A 21334-nucleotide genomic window follows, 5' to 3' on the forward strand; every position below is an offset into this window, starting at 1 on the left:
AAGGGGTGGTGAGGGGCGTGCCCCTCTACTGGTTTCCCTGGTAACTAATGAGCCCAGCTGGCGTCAATTCCCCTATAACTGGTAATCTTCTCTCCTACCCAGCTTCCACCGGGAGCAAAGACTAGCCCCTCGTCCTGCCGGCCAGCAGCCACACACGGTGGGGTGTCACTCCAGGCCTTGCTTCAGACGTGTAAGTTCCCCCATTCATTAAACCGTTGATGTCTCTGTTGCTGACTCTGGGCTGTTTCTTCGGTCTTGAAGGTGGGCAAGCACAGGCCTTATAGGCCTGCGGGGTGCAGCCCAACAGTTCTCCTCCCCTGTTTCACTCTTCACAGTCTCTCACTCCTGCTTTTTGGGGTCACTTCCCCAAGTAGTCTGCCTGCATGCAAGCCCTAGACTCCAGCTCTGCTTCAGGGGGCAAACCCAGATTACAGCTCTTGCTTGTAGTGGCCCTAGAGAAAGTATAATTTCAGGACGGGATTCTGAATGTGGTAATTAACCAAGTTGTCAGATGGTGAAGATAACTATCGCTGGTGGTAAGTGGGGAGGTAAAAAATATAAAATAAAATTTTGTTGAGAGCAGCACCTGACTGTGGTGTGTTCAGAAGGTGAATTGTTGGTGTTTTGAGGTAGCAGTATCATTTGTAATGTATGAAGGCAATCAAAATTATAAGAACTGTAGAGTCAGAGGAGTCAGGTAAAGGTTTTAGGTACCTTTCAAAATTGCGTAAATACAGAATAGCCAACCAACAAATCAAGGCACACAACTAACAACTAATGCCCCAAGGCATTATTAAAAGAAACTTTAGCTCTTGTAGACTTAGGGCAAAACGTGTTGAAAATCAGATCCAGGATTTATTATTTACGTATTTATTTATTTATTTGGCTGCGCCAGGTCTTAGTTGCAGCTCAAGGTTCTTCATTACCATATGCAAGATCTTCATTGCAGCACACAGGATCTAGTTCTCTGACCAGGGATCAAACCCGAGTCCCCTCCTTTGGGAGAGCAGAGACTTAGCCACTGGACTACTAGGGAAATCCCCAGACCAAGGATTTAATTTTAAGAACTACAAAAGATGAATATATAGCTTAAACAAGTCTCTTAAATGGAAGTCAGGGCCTCTACAGGGAAACAATGAGACCTGAGTCCTAGGACAAAGTCATTAATATAAAGAATTTAAGGACCTTCTAGCTCAGATTTCCCTACAGCCTCCAAGCTGGTAGCAGCAGCTCCTTTTATCAGCTTTAAAAGAAAACCCTCTGGCTTGGAGACCCTTAGAAAGTCCTAATCTGAGTCAGCCCCCTCAAAAAAGGTACTCGTTCAACACCAGGATTTACCCCTACTTCATGCACTCTGTCTTCAAACCAACAATTAGGGTAGAGTCAGCCTAAGCTCCCCACAGAAGTAGCACACACCTGCAAAGAATCATCTCACTGATATGTGTGGTGGGGGTTTAGAGGGCATTGGAAACACGTGTGGAAGTAGATCTCGAGACTGCATGGGGAGGATTTATTGACGTAAAATTCCTCTCTTGTGATTTGTGGCTTGGTGTTGTGTTCAGGACACTGGTTTGTGCATGATAATGTGCTGCAATAAATATGTAGGTGATGTAAGAACTGCCTTGGCAGAGAATCGAGAAGGAGAGACAGAAAACTTAGTGAACTGGGCATAGTCAGATGAAATTATCTTGTGAGCCAGAGAAGCTACCTCCAAACTATGATCCCTGAAGGAATAGGAGACAGATTCTCCTATTCTAGACTCATTTTTATTGATGTAGAACACCTGGGTTGCAAGACAACAGCTCTCAGTCACACTGAATTACAGATGAGAGACAACACAGATTTTCTCAAAGACCCCAGTTTCTCCTCACTAGTTCATTTCATAGTGTCATGAAGAAAAAAATGCCTCATGGGCAACAAAGCCAGAGGAGAAACTAGGGTGCCTTAATCTGCAGGCCTTTAGGGCAGTGGCTAGGAGATCATGGTATAGAAGTGAAATAGATGGAAAATCAACTAGTGTGTTACCAGATTTTATAACCTAGGAAAAAAGGCAAAGTCTGGGAAGCAGAAGGGTGATATTAGCTGCCTCAAAGGTAAAGTAAATGGTAATCTCAGGCTCAGATTACAGACTAAACTACTTCCCAATTCCAGAGACTATTGATTAAGAGAAATTCTGGGATTTTTTGTTTGTTTTTTAAGGGTATTTTTTGAGACTGAATCTACAAGAATATAAAATATCTAATACCCAATTTTTCCCCAACTGCACCTGAGTCCATTTACAAGGATAAACGTATGCTGGGAAAAGGAGGTAACCCACACCTCCAAAGAGCTATTTCATACAGTGACTTAGCTGACAAAGTAGTAAACCCCAAACATTATCATCTCCAGCAGTTAAGGCTGGGAGCTTATACTGGTCAATTGATAGGTGGACTAATGGCTCAAATCGGTGTCACATTTGGTCTGTGGACTTACCCTGCAGTAATTTTTCTAACCCTTGAATGCAGATCAGAATCTACATATTGTTTCCTGACCAGTAAGTAAAAACAACTATAGTAGGAATGGCAAAGGGAAAATGCCCGGCATTTATCACTTCCCCATCCCTTCACCTCCAACCAAAATGGTAAATTAGGAGCCATTAGTTGCTGAGTTGTTGCTCAATGAAAAACTGCACAAACCCCTACAATAGTGATGTTTTGAGGGCTGGGTAGTCTGACCTGTCAGCTTTGCATTTGTAAAATGCTGCCAAGTCCCGTGATCACATTTCTGCTCTGGTTGGTATTCAGAAATCAGGGAAGGGAATGATATCCTGATGAGACCTCACATCTCTAGATCAAATCACTCCCTTTCTTTTTGGATTCCACTTTGACCCTGGCAACTTTCTCAATTCCTTTCCCTTATGCCTTGTGGTGCTCTTCTAAGGTTTCAAGACAAAACCAGAGGTGCAGATAAATATTTCAGCAGAAGCAGTTGGTCAGTGAAAGAAGTGTTAAATCACAGAAAATATAAGTAAAAAAGACCAAAAATATTCCTACTATTTTTTTTTACTTATTCCCCTCCTTCCTTCTGGGAATATTAATGTTGCCAAAATATTGGCCCTGTGTGCACCATTGCCAAATAGAAACACAGAGGCAGAGTATTGGAGGAAAGAGAAAGGGTAGCTTTATTTCTTTGCCAGGCAAAGAGGAAACACAGCAGGCTAGTGCCTCAGAAACTGTGCCCCCCTCCCTGGGGAATAGGGAGAGGTCTTATAGTCAGGGCTCTTGGTCAGGGGTAAGTGATAAGGATCAAGGAAGTGACAGGCTTGCATTCTTCTGATTGGTTGGTGGTGAGGTAAGTGGGAGTCCACAACATCAATCTTCAGGTTCCAACTGGTCTGGGGTCTATGTGCTTCCGGGCAGCACACCATCATTAATCGTTAACTTCTCCCACCTGGAGGGGGTTTTAGTATCTGCAAAACAGCTCAAAGATATCTTTGTGAGTATCCATTGATGGGGAACCTGGACCTTGCCCCAGGGTTTCACTATTGTTTCTCTTGACTGTTTGTTTCTCCCTTGCCTTGCATCCCCTCCCTTCCCTAATTAACAACTGCTTGAATCTGCGCATTGGAAGTCCGAGAAAGTTATGGAGACTGAATGAAGACTATTTCCTCTAATCAAATAAATGGGGGACACAGGAAGGCTTTGTGCCCAAGAGCCCCACAGGCTCCTGCTTGGTATCATTAATATTCATCACCACTTTTACCTCTATTCTTCTTCTTTCTATTTTTTCTGTTGTCTGTTTCTATCACTTGCTAGATAGAGTCTTCTAGGAGAGTTTCTCCATCTGAATTTCTATGTTGTTATTCACGTTTAATCAATATCAATTTGTGTTAATTTTTGTATATGGTATGAGGTAGGAGTCCAACTTTATCATTTTACATGTAAATATAGAGTTGTCACAACATTTTTTGAAGAATATGCCCATTGAAACAACATGGATAAACCTGGAGTACATTGTGCTAAGTGAAATAATCCACACATAGAAAGACAAATACTATATGATCTTACTTATATGTGTAATCTAAAAAAGTCAAATTCAAAGAACCAGAGAAGAATGGTGGGAGGTGAGAGAAATGGGGAAATGTTGGTCAAAGGGTACAAACTTTCAGTTATAAGATGAAAAAGTTTTGAGGATATATATACAGCATGGTGATTATAGTTAATAATACTGTATAGGATACTTGAAATTTGCTAAAAGAGTAGATCTTAAGTGTTCTCAGCGTGAAAAACAAAAACAAACAAAAGATATTGATTAACACATTGATGGATGTGTTAACTTGATCTAGTATGCATTTTACAATATATACATACAGTAATTTATGTTGTACAACTTAAAAAATATATTGTACAACCTAAATATATAAAATTTTTGTCAATCATACCATACCTCGATAAAACTGGAAGTAAATAAAATAAAAAAGAATTTTACTCACTGAATTATATTGGTCAGAAATCAATTGAACATAATGTAAAGATTTACACTGGACTCTTAATTGTATTCCATTGATCTAAATGCTTATGACAAAACTGTAACGCGTTGATTATTTATAGTAATTTATTACTGTATTACAATCAGTTGATTACTGTATTTAGTATTGATTACAGCAGCTTTGTAGTAAGTTTTGAAATTGGGAAATGTGAGTACATCAACTCACATTTGTTTCTCTTTTTCAAGATTGTTTCACCTCTTCTGAGTTCCTTAAACTTCCATTTGAATTTTAGGATCAGCTTTTCAACTTCTTCAAAAAGCCCACTGGGAGGTGATATCTCATTTTAGTTTTGATTTGCATTTCCCTGATGATTAATGGTCTTGAGCACCTTTTCATATAACTGTTTGCTATTTATATGTCTTTGGAAAAATGTAGAAGTGAGAATAGAATGATGGTTATAGGGCCTGAGAAATGGGAGATATGGAGAGAGGTTGGTCAAAGGGTACAACGTTGTGGTCATGTAGAATGAAGAAGTCTTGAGTTCTAATGTATAGCATTATGACTACAGTTAATGTACTTTGGAAATTTAAGAGAGTAGATTTCAGGTGCTTTCACCACACACACACACACACACCACACACACTAAAGGTCAATGTGTGAGGAAATGCATATGTTAATTAGGTTGACCATAATAATAATTTCACTGTGTATATCAAAGCATCATGTTGTACTCCTTAAATACATACAGTTGTTATTAAAAACATTTTCAAAAAGCCAGCTGGGGGGTTGATAGTAATTATAATGATTCCATTTAGTGGAATTCAGTGAATCAGTTGGACCTACACTTTTTGTGTATGGGAAGTTTTTAATTTCTAATTTACTGTTTTTACTTATTAAAAGTCTATCCACACTTTCTAATTCTTTTTGAGTCGCTTTTGATAATGTTTGTCTTTCTAGGAATATGTCCATTTTATCTATGGCATCATATTTGTTGGAATACAATTATTCTTGGTATTCCCTTATAAAACACTTTGGGTTTTTTTTTTCTATAAGGTTGGGAGAGATGTGCCTTCTTCCATTTTTGTTTTAGTAATTTGAGGCTTCTGTTTTTGCTTGGTTAATCTAGCTAAGTTTTTGTTGATTTTGATGGTCTTTTTAAAGAACATACTGTGGTTTTTGTTTTTTTTTTAAACATCTTTATTGGGGTATAATTGCTTTACAATGGTGTGTTAGTTTCTGCTTTATAACAAAGTGAATCAGTTATACATATACATATGTTCCCATATCTCTTCCCTCTTGCATCTCCCTCCCTCCCACCCTCCCTGTGGTTTGTTTTACAGTCTTTATTTTTCCATTCTCTATTTCATTTATTACTACTCTAATAGTTATTATTTTCTTCTGTTTATTTTGGGTTTGATTTCCTTTTAGTTTTTTAGTTGTCTATTATTATTACTATTGTAAGAACACTTAACATGAGGTCTTTCCTTGTAACAGATTTTTAAGTGTGTAATTAAATATTGTTATCTATAGGCATAATGTAAATCTGGTCACTAGGAAATCCAGTAATATGTGACAACATGAATGAACTTTAAGGACGTTATACCAAGTGAAATAAGCCAGTCACAGAAGGAAAAATACTACATAATTCCACTCATATTCATATTGAAAATAGTTAAATTCATAGAAGGAAAGAATAGAATGGTGGTTGCCAGGAGCTGGGGGGAAGAGAAAGGAACTGCTAATCAATGTGTATACAATTTTGGTTACGCAAGGGAATACGTTATTTTTCTAGTTTTTTTAAGGTGAATATTTAGGATATTGATTTGACATCTTGATCCTCGTTTTATGTAGATGTTAACTATAAATTTTCCTCTAGCACTGCTTTAGCTATATCCTTTGTTTGGAGATGTTGTGTTTTTTTCATCTCAAAGTATTTTAAAATTTGCCCTGTGATTTCTTCTTTATTCTGTTGCTTTTGAATGTATTGTTTAATTTTTACATACACTAAGTCCCCTACATATGAACCTTCAAGTTAGGAACTTTCAACAATATGGGTGTGCATTTGCATATCCAATCAAGTAAGTTAGTTCAAATGTCTGATGTACATTGTCACGTGCATGCATCCTCTACAAGTGGTTGCGCTTCTGTGTACTTGACTATACAGTACTGTATAGAGTACAGTAGTACAGTATCTTTATTTCAAGTCCAGGATGTCTGAAAGCAAGCGTAAAAGCATCAGTGTCGTAGCTGGTACTGCTAAGAAGCACGAAGCCATAACGATAGAAACAAAAGTGAAAATAATTGAGAGAGTGGAGTGAGGCAAATAGATGGTAGACCTCGCTCATTCTTGTAACGTTAATTGCTCAACCATCAGCATGATTCTAAAGAACAAGGACAAGATCATGGAACATGTAAAGTCTGCTGTGCCAATGATGTTGACAAGAATATCGAAGAAACATGGAAAAGTGATGGAGGAGATGGAGAAACTTCTTAGTGTGTGGATGTAAGATCAGCCTCAGTGTTGAGTCCTGCTCAGCTTAATGTTGATGCAAGAGAAAGCTAAAAGCCTTTATGAAGGCTTGAAGAAGAAACATGGTGGAGAATCAGAGGGTGCATCTTTTAATGCCAGCCATGGCTGGTTTCATTGGTTCAAGGCTAGAGCCAACCTTCACAGTGTATAAGTAAGTGGTGAGGCAGCAAGTTCAGATACAGTAGCTGACAGGGAATTTCCTGAAATGCTTTGAGAAATTATTGATGAAGGCACATATTTACCCAAGCAGGTTTTTAATGTGGATGAGACTCAACTGTACTGGAAGAGGATGCCAGACCGAAGTTACATCAGTAAGGAGGAAAAGCTGATGCCAGACTGTAAAGCAGGAAACGATAGGCTAACTCTGACTTTTTTTCTATACAGCAGGTTCTTATTATCTATTTTATACATATTAGTGTATATATGTCAATGCCAATCTCCCAGTTCACCCCCCCGGCCCTTGCTTTCCCCCATGTTTGTTTTCTACATCTAACTCTGTTGTTTGGTGGCAGTGCTTCCTGGGATATAAAACTGATGCCTTAGTTTATCATTCAGAGAACCCAAGGGCCCTTAAAATATAGCCGCGGGCTCTCTTCCTGTTGTGTGGAAGAGTAACCCCAAAGCCTGGGTTACACAGGCCATTTTCCAGGGCTGGTTTTTCCACCACTTTATCCCAGAGGTAGAGAAATATTGCTTGGAGAAGGATATCCCACTCAACATACTTTTGCTGTTTGACAGTGCTTCTGGCCACACCGCATTCATGGATGACTTTCATCCCAACATCAAAGTAGTACATCTGCCACCGAATACTGTACTATATCACTCATCCAACCTATGGACCAGGGAGTTATAGCAACTTTCAGGAAATATTATTTATGTCACACTTTTTGTAAAGGTAGTAAAGGTGAGTGATGAATCAGGAATAACCTTGTGACAATTTTGGAAGGACTATAACATCTACAAGGCCATAAAAAACATTGACTTTGCTTAGCATGAGGTTAGAGCCGTCACCATGAATGGGATTTGGAAGAACCTTTGCCCGCAGTTTGTTCATTATTTTCATGGATTTGAGAAAGTGGATGAGGAGTCCAAAGAGGTCTTCAGCAACTTAGTGACCCTCAGCGAGAAGCTGGAGCTAGATCTGCAAGAGGATGACTTCACTGAACTCCTTGTTATGCAACACGGGAAGCTTACTAATGAAGACCTGATGGAATTGGAGGCCCAGAGAAAGGACGAAGAGAGACAAGAGGAAGAAGTAGTATTGATAACTGAAAGACTGAAAAGATTCATGATGCAGGAAATGGCAAGGGGATTTTCTTTATTTGAGGATGCACTGTTAGTTTTTGAGGCACAAGACCCAAACGTAGAATGGTACACAAAGGTTGCTGCAGCATTTCAGAATGCAATCCAGTGCTATCATGTCATTTATGATGAGAAAAAAAGAGCTAATACTCAGACATCACTGGATCGTTTTTTCAAGTGGGTGGATAGAATTGAATCCAGCAAGGAATGAGAATCTGTGCCATCAACGTCAGGCATGAGTGAAATTGCAGCTTGCCCTCTGTCTCCTGTTGCTGAAGATCTTTCAGCTCTACCATCTTCCACCTCCTCTCTCTCCTCTAGTCAGTAACTCTTCTTGCCTGTTCTCTCAATGCCAGCCTCTGTATGCCAGCTTTTGTACTGTACTACTGTACTTTACAAGGTACTACACTGTAAGATTAAAAATATTTTATGTGTTGTGTTTGTTTTTTATATAATATTTGTGTGAAAAGTATTATAAACCTATTACAGTATAGTACTATGTAACCAATTAGCTGGGTACCTAGGCTAATTTTGTTGGACTTAGGGGCAAATTGGACTTACGAACCTGCTCTCAGAACAGAGCTCATTCGTATATAGGAGACTTACTGTATTTGTGAGTTTTCCCAATGTGTGTCTCTTGTTGGTTTCTAATTTCATCCCATTATGTAAGAGAATATACTTTGTTAATTTCAATTTTTTAAAAATTGAGATTTGCTTTATGGCTTTACCTATCATCCTAGAGAATATTCCATGTGCACTTAGGAAGAAGGTATATTCTGTCATTGGGTGGGATGATATTAAATATTTATTAAGTATGGTTGAATTATATTTCAATTCATCTATTTCTTCATTGATCTACTGTGTTGTTGTTATCACTATTGAAAGTGGGATATGGGTATCTTCAAACTAATCTTGTGAACAGTTGATATCTCCCTTGAATCTGTTAGATTTTTGCCATGTATTTCTGGCTTCTGTTATTAAATGCATCTATATTTATAATTATATTTTATTGATGAATTAGCCCTTTTATCATTATATAATGGCCTTTTGTCCCTACTAACATTTTTTGTCTTAAAGTCTATTTTGTCTGATTTTAATGTAGCTACTATAGCTCCTTTAGTTACTGTTCAGATGGTATATCTTTTCCCATTCTTTTCAACCTATTTGTGTTTTGGGATGTAAAGTTTGTCTTTGGTAGATAATATATATTTGAAACATGTTTGTTTATCCCTTCTACCAGTTTCTACTTTTTCATTCAAGTGCTTAATCCATTTGCATTTAATGTAATTACTGATAAGTTACAATTTCTCTCTGTTATTTTACAATTTTTTGCATATGTCTAATGTCATTTTGTTCCTCTATTCTTCCAATACTGTTTTATTGTGTGCTATATCAATGTTTTCTAATGTATCATTTGAATTCTCTTATATCTTTTATATATGTATTTTTCCTTTTTTATTATTTCTTTTTTTGTTATTTCTGTAGTGGTTACCTAGGAATTACAATTAACATGTTATAACATTTAGTTTGAATACCAACTTAAGTTCAGTATTATAAAAAAAGTTTCTCTTATATAGCTCCATTCCCCCCTTTTCCTTTTGCTATCATCTTTATACGTTATAATCCATCAATGCAATTTTCTAATTATTACTTCCCGCAGTTCTTTTTAAAATTGTTTAAATTATCAGTTTTTAATATGAAAAGATGGTATATAATTTATTATGTATGTATTTATTTAAATAGATGGAGTTTATTACATGTCGATTACACACAGCATGTGGGATCTTAGTTCCCCAACCAGGGATGGAACCTGCGCCCCCTGCATTGGGAGCATGGAGTCTTAGCCACAGGATCACCAGGGAAGTCCCAATGATGTATAATTTAAAAGGGTATACAGTCATCCCTCAGTACTCATGAGGAACTGTTTCCAGGACCACTCCCACAGATACCTGCAAATGCTCAAGTCCTTTATATAAAATGGCATAGTTTGCATATAACCTTATAAAATTTTTAAATCATATCTAGATTCCTTATAATACCAAATACAATGTAAATGCTATGTAAATAGTCATATATATAAAGTAAATAGTTGCCAGAATGGACCAAATTCAAGTTTTGCTTTTTGGAAATTTCTGGCATTTCTTTTTGAATTTTGTTGATCTGAAGCTGTTTGAATCTGTGGATGTATAGCCCACACATATGAGAGCCAACTGTGTTCATAAAGTCCCTTCTATTAGTCTATGTAGTTACCTTATCAATCAATGTTCTTTTTTTCTTTGTGTGGAATTGAGTTAATACCTAGTGTTCTTCCGTTTTAACCTGACGGACTCCTTTTAATATTTCTTGTAGGGTGTACCTGCTGGCAAGGAAGTTTCTGTTTTGTTTATTTGAGAATATTTTAATTTCTTTCCTTCTTTCAGAAAGATAGTTTGGCTGGATATAGGAATCTTGGATGAAAGTCTTGTTCTTCAGATTCTTTATTCTAGCAATGAATTAAAGTATATCTGAACTTGTGGTAGAATGCTATCCTTCATTTTGGAATTCTTAAAAGATCATTTTAGTATGAAGCCCACTGAAATGTGGGTCAGTAGTCAGAAGTTCTCCAAAGTTTCTGTGTGTGTGTGTGTGATTTAGAAAGAAGCTATCTGACTATGAATGATGTTCAAATTTATGTTTGAAGACCTTCTTTAGAAATGACTACAATTCTGAAATATGTAGTATAGTTATGTCATTGTAATTCTTAATGTTGCTTTTAATGAAGTGGTATTTTAACAAAATGGAAAGAGTGAAAATTTGGAAATAGAAATAGCACAAGTTTGGGAACAGTACGTCTGCTGTATATAAGTACTATAATGTTGTGTTACTGAGTCCAAGCTTGCTCTGCTTGCCGTACTCATGACAGGCCAATAAATCAGGAGATGAGGTGTTGAGGCAAGGAATAGCAACATTATTTGGAAAGCTAGATGTCCGAGAAGATGGCAGACGAGAGTCCTAGAGAACCATCTTATCGGGGTCTGGATGCTAGTTTCCTTTATAGAACAGAGAGAGGGGGAGGTGAGGGAGTAAAGTAAAAAGTACATAAGCCTTGCAAAATATCTTCTGGTTTCACCAGACTAGGCGAGGGGATGTGTTAATTTCTGCTTTCCTGCAGCCATTCACTGGTGGGCAGGTTCAGAATGTTTCCCTGTGAGCTGAACAAAGGTACTTTAGTTTAACATTCAGGCAGACGGGGCAGGGTTCCCCAAGACAGGCCATCATGTATGCTTATAGCTATAGACAACATCCTTTTAGTGATTACAGTAACTTGCAACAAAAGAACTGAAGGCAAAGGTTAAAGTGAAAGAAACAGATCCAGCATGGAGTCAGATTTTTTTCTTCCCTATTACAATTGCAAAAGTAACATTTTTTAATTTTAAATTTGAATTATTGTTTCCTCAGTTGAATGATTTGGGTTATAACCGTTGCTTGGTAGAGTTATTGTTAGGAGACTTAAGATAAAGAAAGATCCTTATACTTAGAAGATGTCTAATCGGGGCTTGCTAAAACAATTATCTTCCTCAAGTAAATAACTGTTAAAAAGAAATTATAATTTTTCTTTGGGCATTTTCATTAATGTCTGTTCCATCCATCATCCATTATCATGCTTCTTTTCCATTCTTGCAAAACATTTCTATTGAAGATTTAAAATGTGACAGCCTGTCATGTAGATATTGGAAACAGAACAATGAAGTAAAAAGACAATAATCCTAGCCTTCATTGTATTACTTGTGCCAAGATAAACTAGAACATAATATATATTTAATAAACATTTATGGCTAAAATAAATTTATGAATGAATTAAAGCTGAATTCTAAGTAGTTTTCAGAATGTTCTTGCCAATTATTTGCTTGAGGGTTCATATGTTTGCTTGGGGGTTAATATGTTTGGATTAGCTAGTTTATGCAATAAAAGATAGCCCTGAAATCACAGTGGCTTAAAATAATGGATTTATTTATTTTTTCACTTACTTATTTTTTACCAGTCAGCACAGAAACTCATTTATGGACCCAGGCTAAATATTGACAATTTCTGTTTGAGAGAAAGAGTATATCACTGGCCAGAACCCTGTCACATGGGTTCTGTGAAACTGTCTATGAAACTCATAGACAATTATAATTTTGCCATGTGCTTTGAATCAGGGAAGAACAGAAAATATTAGAATAGAAAATATTAAATAAAATGCAAATATTCCATAGTATATTTCATATCTTGCTAAATATTTGGTGGTGAAAAGAAATCCACTTCAGTTAATCAGACTAGTGGTGATGAAGAGAATAATGTAATTAGAAAGCAGAATTGTGTCAAAAATAAGGTTAGACATGTAAGATCATAGACTCAGAGATGAAATCAAAAGAAGAAAAATGGAGTCTATCATTGGTGATATCAACAGTTAAAAACTGTTAAACAACAGTTAAAATAACAGTTAAAACCTATGTCAGTTATTTACTGCAGTGGTCCCAAACCTTTTTGGCACCAGGGACAGGTTTCATAGAAGACAGTTTTATCATGGACGGGGTGGGGGGATGGTTCAGGAGGTAATGCAAACGATGGGGAACGATGGGGAGTGGCAGATGAAGCTTTGCTCACTCGCCTGCCGCTCACCTCCTGCTGTGTGGCCCAGTTCCTAACAGGCTGCAGACCAGTATTGGTCCATGGCCTGGGGGTTGGGGACCCCTGATTTATTGCATTTATTTATTATTAAAGTGGCCTGAAGAGACATTCTCTTGTCCTTATAAAATTAAATGTCAGTTTCTCAAAGCACTGGCAGTTTTATATACTTTTGAAGGAAACATACTGCTATCACCTAATGGATATTCTCATATGTAGTAAGAAAAGATAATCTAATTTTGTACTAAAATATTTAGGATGTTAAAAAATGATTACAATCAAAACATATGAAATTGTCTTCACCACCACTAGAAATCACCAAGTGACTCCATCCCATATTTCTATTTTAAGAATCTTTGCCTATTTTGAAAACCTCAGACTCATAATAATTCCCAGGTGAGATGTATGTCATATAATATTTTGTAATGAAATGCTTTGTTTCCATTTTCTAGAACATATCCATAAAATTAAATTTAAATCTAATAATGTGACATACATAAGCAAACATAATTTTCTTGTGTCTTAGATATTCATTTAAAATAGCTCCAAGATTATTCTTAAATTCATTAGAAAAGTTTGTTTTAAAATGAACCCTATTTAATACTTTTATTAAAAAAGCTATATGTTGCTGGAAACCAAAGCAATTGATGAAATAAATTTACCTCTAGCAATTTAAAAGTCTAATTTTCCATTTATATGGCATTTTATACTGTGCTACATTTTCTCCAAAATTACATGTACACAAATGATGTTTAGAAATAGTAATTTACCAGGATATAATAATACATGATTGAGATGTGGTGCTATATAAGTTTCAAAACTTTAGTATTCTTTGCTTATTAAAAATTCTAGTTTTAACAGTGTAGCTTCTGTTTCACACTCTAATATGGGCACAGTTTTTTTATAAAATATTTCATATTGCCTTACTATGTTGCAATATATAATTTTTCCATCTAATACTTTTGACAAATCTATAGTGTCCATAATTTTACTCAAGAGAAATCTATTCTTTGTTTAAACATCAAAACCCCTCAAAATATTCAAAAGCAAATCCTAGCATCACTGATATATCATTTTGTGTCATCTAACAAAATTTTGGTTTCCAAATGTGCATAAGGAACTATGATAGATGATTGTGCAATACTATGAAACACAACAAAATTCCAAACGTTAAGGATGTTAAATCTGAGTGAATAAGATTAATACAATTTTCTGAGGTTAATTTTAGAGTTATATTCTAATTATCACTGAAAAATAATTAAATATAGGTGGTTTTTGAAAAGCTTTCAGGGCTTAGGAGAGTATGTTGGGCTGGGTAGCATTGTTGGTTAGAGGGAGTTGGTAATAAATAAAACTTAGAAGAAAAAAATTAAAAATACAAAGGCAGTTTAATCTCAAACTGAAAAGTCTGAACCTTATTCATTTACTCATTATATGCTTTTAGTTGAGAAAGTATGAAATAAAAACGTGTCCTTTAAAAATATTAAATTTTTACTATTGTACAGAGGAGATTGGAGGAAAGCTAGAGGTAAGAAAACAATTAGAGACTTGCATTAGTTTAGAAATAAGAAAATAAGAGCTTGGATTGGAAAATTAGCCATGGGAATAGGAAATAAAGCATAACTAACAGATATATTTCAAATATTTTACATTACTTAATAAAGCATTAGCTATTAATGTGAAGAAAGACAGTTTTAAAATGATTGATAGTTTTGAGCTTGATTGACTAGAGACATAGAGACATTCCATAAAGGAGGAAGGTCAGAGATTCTGGCCATGGGGATTCAATATGCGTCTCATTTAAACATGTTGAGCTGGAGGGCACAACATATTGTGCAAGAATATATTTTAGTAAGTCGTTGGAAATGTGGAACTAGAACTTGTAGAATAGTTTTTAGGATCCTAAGAAATAGATAAATTATATACAATTGCATAATTATACTTGAACATCCCTATGTATAGCTTTATTTTAATTATTCATTTATTACAAGCTGTAAAAGTGAATTTGGAGGATGTGAATGATCGTATATCTGTAAAAGCCCTTATTTTTCTCTAGCCCAGTGGGTCGAACTAAATTTTTTTTTAAAGTTAATGAAAGTATGGTGACCTACTTTTCTTCTGAGAGGTCTTAAAATGCAAGTTTATTTTTCTGATTCTAATAATTCAAGTATTATTTTAAACACTCTTTTTTTGGCAGTAATAGCATGCATGATGTATTCTGCAGAATAAAGCTTATAGGGATTTCATACTTTGACATCTTGTCTCCTATAAGTAGATAAAATGTTAAAAAGGAAAATAACTATGATGAATCAGGAATATTAAAGAAAGAACATGTCACACTAATGAAGGAATTTATGTCACAAGAAGATTCATTTTGAATAAATATGTACAAAGACAATTGAAAGCAATAGGATATATAGGGCAAAGGATTTATGTCATATAAAGAATGTGGTTTCCTCTCAACTTCTTTTGTTAGTGCAAATGAGTAATATGATCATTCTGAAGGCGTGCTATTAATGTTATTAATGCTAAGATAAAGCAAATATAATTGTAACAAAATTATTTGTCTTACAAAATTGTCAATAGAGATTTTGCTAAGTAAATAATATTCTATTTACAATAGACAAAAAATATTTGTGCAGTTTTGTTACCAGTATCAGATTTTCTGTTTAGTTAAAGCTTTTTCTCCTCTTAAATCTGAGGTTTTTGAAAAAGTATGTTTCAAATGTTAAGTTTAAGATTAATTACTGTGTGATCAGAATTCTCTCCACAAGTCGTAAGATCTCTTTTTGTCTGGGAAGAGTTTTCATTCATTCAATCAACATTTTTAAATCAAAAAGCTGTTATGGGCCTGTTCCAGGTATTGCTTATATAGCAGTAAATAAGACAAAACATTACTTTACATTCTGAGAGGAAGATATACAAAAGAAAAATAACTGAATTAATGTAAAATATCCTATTAGAAAGCCATAAATCCTATGAAGACAGGCAAAGGAAATAGAACTCTTAGAGTGTTCATTAGGGACAAATCATATAGGTCCTTATACAGTATTCTCAGTGATAGAAATTTGTGGAAAATTTTGGAACAAGAAGTAACATCATCTAATTTTAAGTTAGTAAAAGAAAATAAATTTCATAGACCATTATATGAGGTGATGTTGGTTTGGTCAAATATAAGAGCATAAAAATTACAGAGAAGTGACAATACTAGGCATCTAGTTTACAGGTAGAAATGACAAGACTTGCTAAGGTGTAGAGAGACATAGACTATGAGAGATTGAGACAATTCAAGGATAATTTTTTTTGGCATTTTGGGGTCTGAGTTACTGAATAAGTGTTGTTATTTACTGAGCTAGAAAATATTAGAGAAGGTACAGGTTAGATTTGCTTATTAATATCAAAATGAAGATTCTTAATATGAATATGGCAGACATGGCATAGATTTGTGACAGCTTCGCTTCCCATCAATCATGTAGGTTATTTTGTTTTCATTAATGCAGCACCTAATTATTGCCCTCTATAATAAAAGTCTCTGATAAAAACTTAGTCTACAGTTAGTATTTAAAGTAAGCCATGAAACTTGTTTAGATTAAAAGGAGTTTTTTTAATAAAGAAAAGTTCTTGAAGAGTTAGTCTTGGGAAATTCTATTATTTACTAATAAGAAATAAAATGATCCAACAAAATAAATGAGAAACACATAACAAGGCAGGAGGAAAACAGGAGAGAATGGTGTTGTATAGCATGGGGTAAAACATAAAGAAGGAGGAAATAATCAACAATAGCAAATGCTGCATGGCTGAATACCATAAGGACTGGAAATTATTTATTAGATTTCCTGACATGGAAGTCATTGTGAACAATAAGGAACTGTATCCATGGAATTGGACACATATGTTTGATTGAAGTGGGTTTAAGAGAAAATAGGAGGTAAAGAATTGAAGCTGGTGAGTATATAAAAATTAGAGGAATTTTGATATAAAGAGCTATGAAGAATGAGATATGGTGAAGAGTTACAGAGAATTAAAGCATTTGTTTTTCTTTTTACTGGGACATATCTCAGCATGTTTCTCTGCTCATAGGAATGATTCAAGTAGAGAAAAACATAATGTCAGAGTTTGAACGCGTCAGACTCTTTCTAGAAAGTGTCAGAGTTTGAAATATCACCCTGATGCAGAGTTCTAGAAGCTGAATACTTAACCTCAAATTGTACTGCTTCCTTAACTGCATTTTAGTCTCATAAAAATAAAGCACAATTGAAAAAAAAAATGCCCATTGGTTTAAAGGAATAGATGCCATGGGTAACTTTTGAGAAAGAGATAGCAAACTTTTTCTGTAAAAGTCTAGATGTAAATATTTCAGTCTTTGGGTACAATATATCTGTGTTACAACTATTCAGCTTGTCCACTGTAGCAAAATAGCAGCCATAGACAATATGAAAATGAATAGGCATGTCTATATTCTAATAAATCATTGTTTACTATGGGACATAATCTGCTTCTCACTGAACTAAGTGATAGTCTTTGGTGAGCTAACTGAAATGAAAGCCATTGTGAAATTCCTTAAGGATGAAATTTACAAGTTTAATTATACCCTATTTGCCAGTAACTAGGCTCAAAGAGATCCTTACAGTTGAGTTATACTGATAGAAATGTTTGACTCTAGGAGCTTTTTAAGGTATTAAGAAGAGAATAAAAAATGGGAGATACTTAGGAGAAGGGAAAGCTATAACAAGGAAACAAATTAAATGCTAGAAAAAAATTTACAGTAGTGTGAAAGACGAAATGAGAATGTAACTGAAAGAACTTGATATAGTATCAAATATTTTAATCGATTTTGCTTTGAATTGTTACATAAGAGTTTAAAGTAAATCAACACCTTAAAATTTTTAGAAGGTATTGCTATTTAGAAGGTATGATATATCAAATGCCATGTCATACAACCATAGTTTATTAAGGTAAAAAAATGACTTTAAAATCAGTAATACAGCAGCTTCAAAAATTTTATTTGCTATGTACTATCATATTCAGAGTCTTTCCAGGTGTTTTCGAGACTGTGTTAAATAATTTATAATTATGGTAACATCAACATCTTCCGAGGCAATTCATTCCATTTTTGAATATTCCTAATTAGATAGTTATTCCACTCTGACAAAAGAAATCTAATCTTTCTTTCTTTAATAGCCTTTCAGATATTTAAATATAGGTATAGCATACTTTAACCATTCATGAAAACTGCAGTCAAGTACACTAAACGTAGAAAAATTAGAAACACATAAAACTTTGAATTCCACTTCAGCTATTTAATAGATAAGGCAGAAGGCACATATTACAATAAAATTAATTGGAAACAATGAAGATAAAGAAATTTGTTGACACAGTACTTTTGAGAATGCTGAAGACTAGTTTATTCATTAACATTGCTGTAAAGATAAAGCCTGTTGAAGACTATTAATAAATCAGTTACCATAAAGATTCAAAGAGTAAAACCATGGGGGATGTGGTTAGTGAATTTCCAAATCTATTATACCACTAAATAATCTGTATCTTGTAGTTATGAAAAGGTTTTTTTTTTGCAGATAAAAGCAAGCATTCTCCTATGATAGTGTTTCTTACAAAAATATATGCTTTGGTAGCGTATGTAATATAGCTTTTTGTGTCCATGCTCTAGTCATTACATTCTTTCTTTATAAGGCTATTATAAGGAAATTGAACTTGGAGAAAATTGAGCCTATAATGTATACACCATCTGTATGATGACTAACACATTATCTGGAATATCATTCAATTATAGCTATAATTCCAATAATATTAAATGATATAAATCCACTTGGTAGACAGGAAAAATTTAAAAACCTTTGTTTTCATTTCCTCTCTAAACTCTCTTGAGAAATTAAATTGGCAATTTTAACAGATGTACTTTAAATTCATAAGAAATTTTTTCTTTTGAAACTATATGTCATACTATGACTTCTTTTTAAGCAATTTCTTAACTACACCCACAGTTTTTAAAATTACATTTACTGAGGTAAGATTTATATACAATAAATGTTTCTAAAGATTTTCATTTATTTAAGGTCTTGCTTCCTGTTGGTATTAGTTCTTTTCAGTCAGAAGTACTCCCTTAAGCATTCCTTAGGGAGCTGGTCAATTGAGGAGAGTAGCTTTTGTCTTCCTTTACCTGAAATTCTCATAATTTTGCCTTCATCCTTAATATATATTTTTAACGGATAAGCAATTATGAATTTTCTATTTTTTCTTTAAGCATTTTAATGACGTTCCATTGTTTTTTGGTCTACCATGGTTTGTGATGAGAAGTCCATGTATATTTGAATTGTTGTTTCTCTCTCTGTATATTATATTCCTCTAGCTGCTTTAAAGATTTTTCTTTTTATCTTTTTTTATCTTAAGCTTTTCTGTAGCTTGACTATAATTTGCCTACTTATAATTTTCTTGGTATTTATCTTGTTTTGGGTTCACTGACTCTCTTGAATCTGTAATTTTTTTTTTCTTTTACAAATTTTGAGTAGCTCTTAGCCATAATAACTTTATTTTTCTGCCTCTTTCTCGCTCTTGTTCTCTGGTACTCAAGGTACATGTATGTTGCATTTTGACATTATCCCACAGATTCTTAGGTTTTATTCATTTTTAAATCTCTGTTTCCTACTTCGTTTGATTGGATAATTTGTATCAATCTGTCTTTAATTCTTTCTTCTGTCTCTCTATTCTGTTTTTAAATATATTCTGGTAATTTTTATTTTAGTCATTGGAAATTTCAATTCTAAAATCTTCAGTGCAAGAAAGCCATTTCTTTGCTAGATTTTCTATCATTTTATTTATTATAAATATGTTTGCATTTCTTTACCTCATTGACCATAGTTATAATATGTTATGTAAAGCTTTTGTTTGATAATTCCATCATCAGAGTAATAGCAGGGTTGACATCTGTTGACTTTTTTTTTCCTTTTGAGTCTTGCCATATTTAGTATGTCAAGTCATTTTAGATTGAATCCTGGTCATTGTAAATGGTTATGTTGTTGGGACTTTGTATACTATTATATTCCTCCAAAATGGTGATGTGTTTGATTTTATAGACAATTAATGTAGAGTCAAACTGTAAATTTTGTTACACCTATGCAGAGGAATTGTTCAGATTCCAGTTTAGAGTGATTTTAATCTCCTCACGTATAAGTGGTTCATGATCGGAAAGAGACTTTGGCAGTTTATATGCAAAATCTGAGGTTCTAGTTTTTTCAGCTATCTCTTACCCAGTGATTCTCTCTCAAGCTCAAATGGTTTTTGTTGTCCTAGGCTTCTTTCTCTTTTTACTATGTCCAGAAAGACGGCAGGCTTTCTCTCATAGTTTTAACCACCTCAAAAAAATACAATTATGATTCAGTCTGCCCCCAGAATTTATAGCTGTTATTTACAAGATTGATAGTTTTTTAGGAACTTTCTCTGCATTATACACTTATTCAAATTTGATTATGTTTTAATTTATTTCAAAATATTTCCTATTGTCTTTGATTTTTTTACTTTACCATGATTGATTTACCAGTATGTTTAATTATCAAACAAATGGGGATTTCCCAGTGGTGTTTCTACTGCTTAATACTAATTTGATATTGATCTTTACAAATAACATACTCTGAATAATTTGTCTTTTTATTTTCAATTTTTCTCAGTTTCATTGAGAAATAATTGACATATAAAATTGTGTAAGTTTAAGGTGTACAATATGATGATTTGATACAAGTATATATTGCAAAATGCTTGTGACAAGTTTAGTTAACAACATATATCACATCATACTCTTACAATCTTTTGTTCTTCATGAAAACATTCAAGGACTACTTCCTTAGCAAGTTTCAAGTGTGTGATACAGTATTGCTAACTATAGTCAACCTTCTTTCCTATTGGTTCCTAACACATTCATCTTATAACTGAAAGCTTGTATCCATTGAGCAACATCTCATTGTATCCCCCACTCCAGTCCTACTCTTGGTTTCTGTGAGTCTGGCTTTTTTTATTTTTTTTTTTAAGATTCCATATATAAGTGAGATCATATAGTATTTGTCTTTCTCTGACTTATTTTACTCAGCATAATGACCTCAAGGTACGTCCATCTGTTTTGCCACTAATAGCAGGTTCTCCTTTCTCATGGGTGAATAATATCCCATTGTTTGCCATATATATCACATTTCTTAATCCATTCATTAGCGTCCATTCAGTGGATGCTAAGATTGTTTTCATGTCTTGTCTATTGTGAATAATGCTGCAACAATCACTGTGTGGAAATCTCACTGAGATTTTTGATTTCACTTCCTTCAGGTATATACCTAAAGGTGAAATTGCTGGATCATTTAGTAGTTCTGTTTTTAATTTTTTTA

This window comes from Delphinus delphis, chromosome 2, assembly GCF_949987515.2.
Source record: "Delphinus delphis chromosome 2, mDelDel1.2, whole genome shotgun sequence".
Classification (NCBI taxonomy): Eukaryota; Metazoa; Chordata; class Mammalia; order Artiodactyla; family Delphinidae; genus Delphinus; species Delphinus delphis.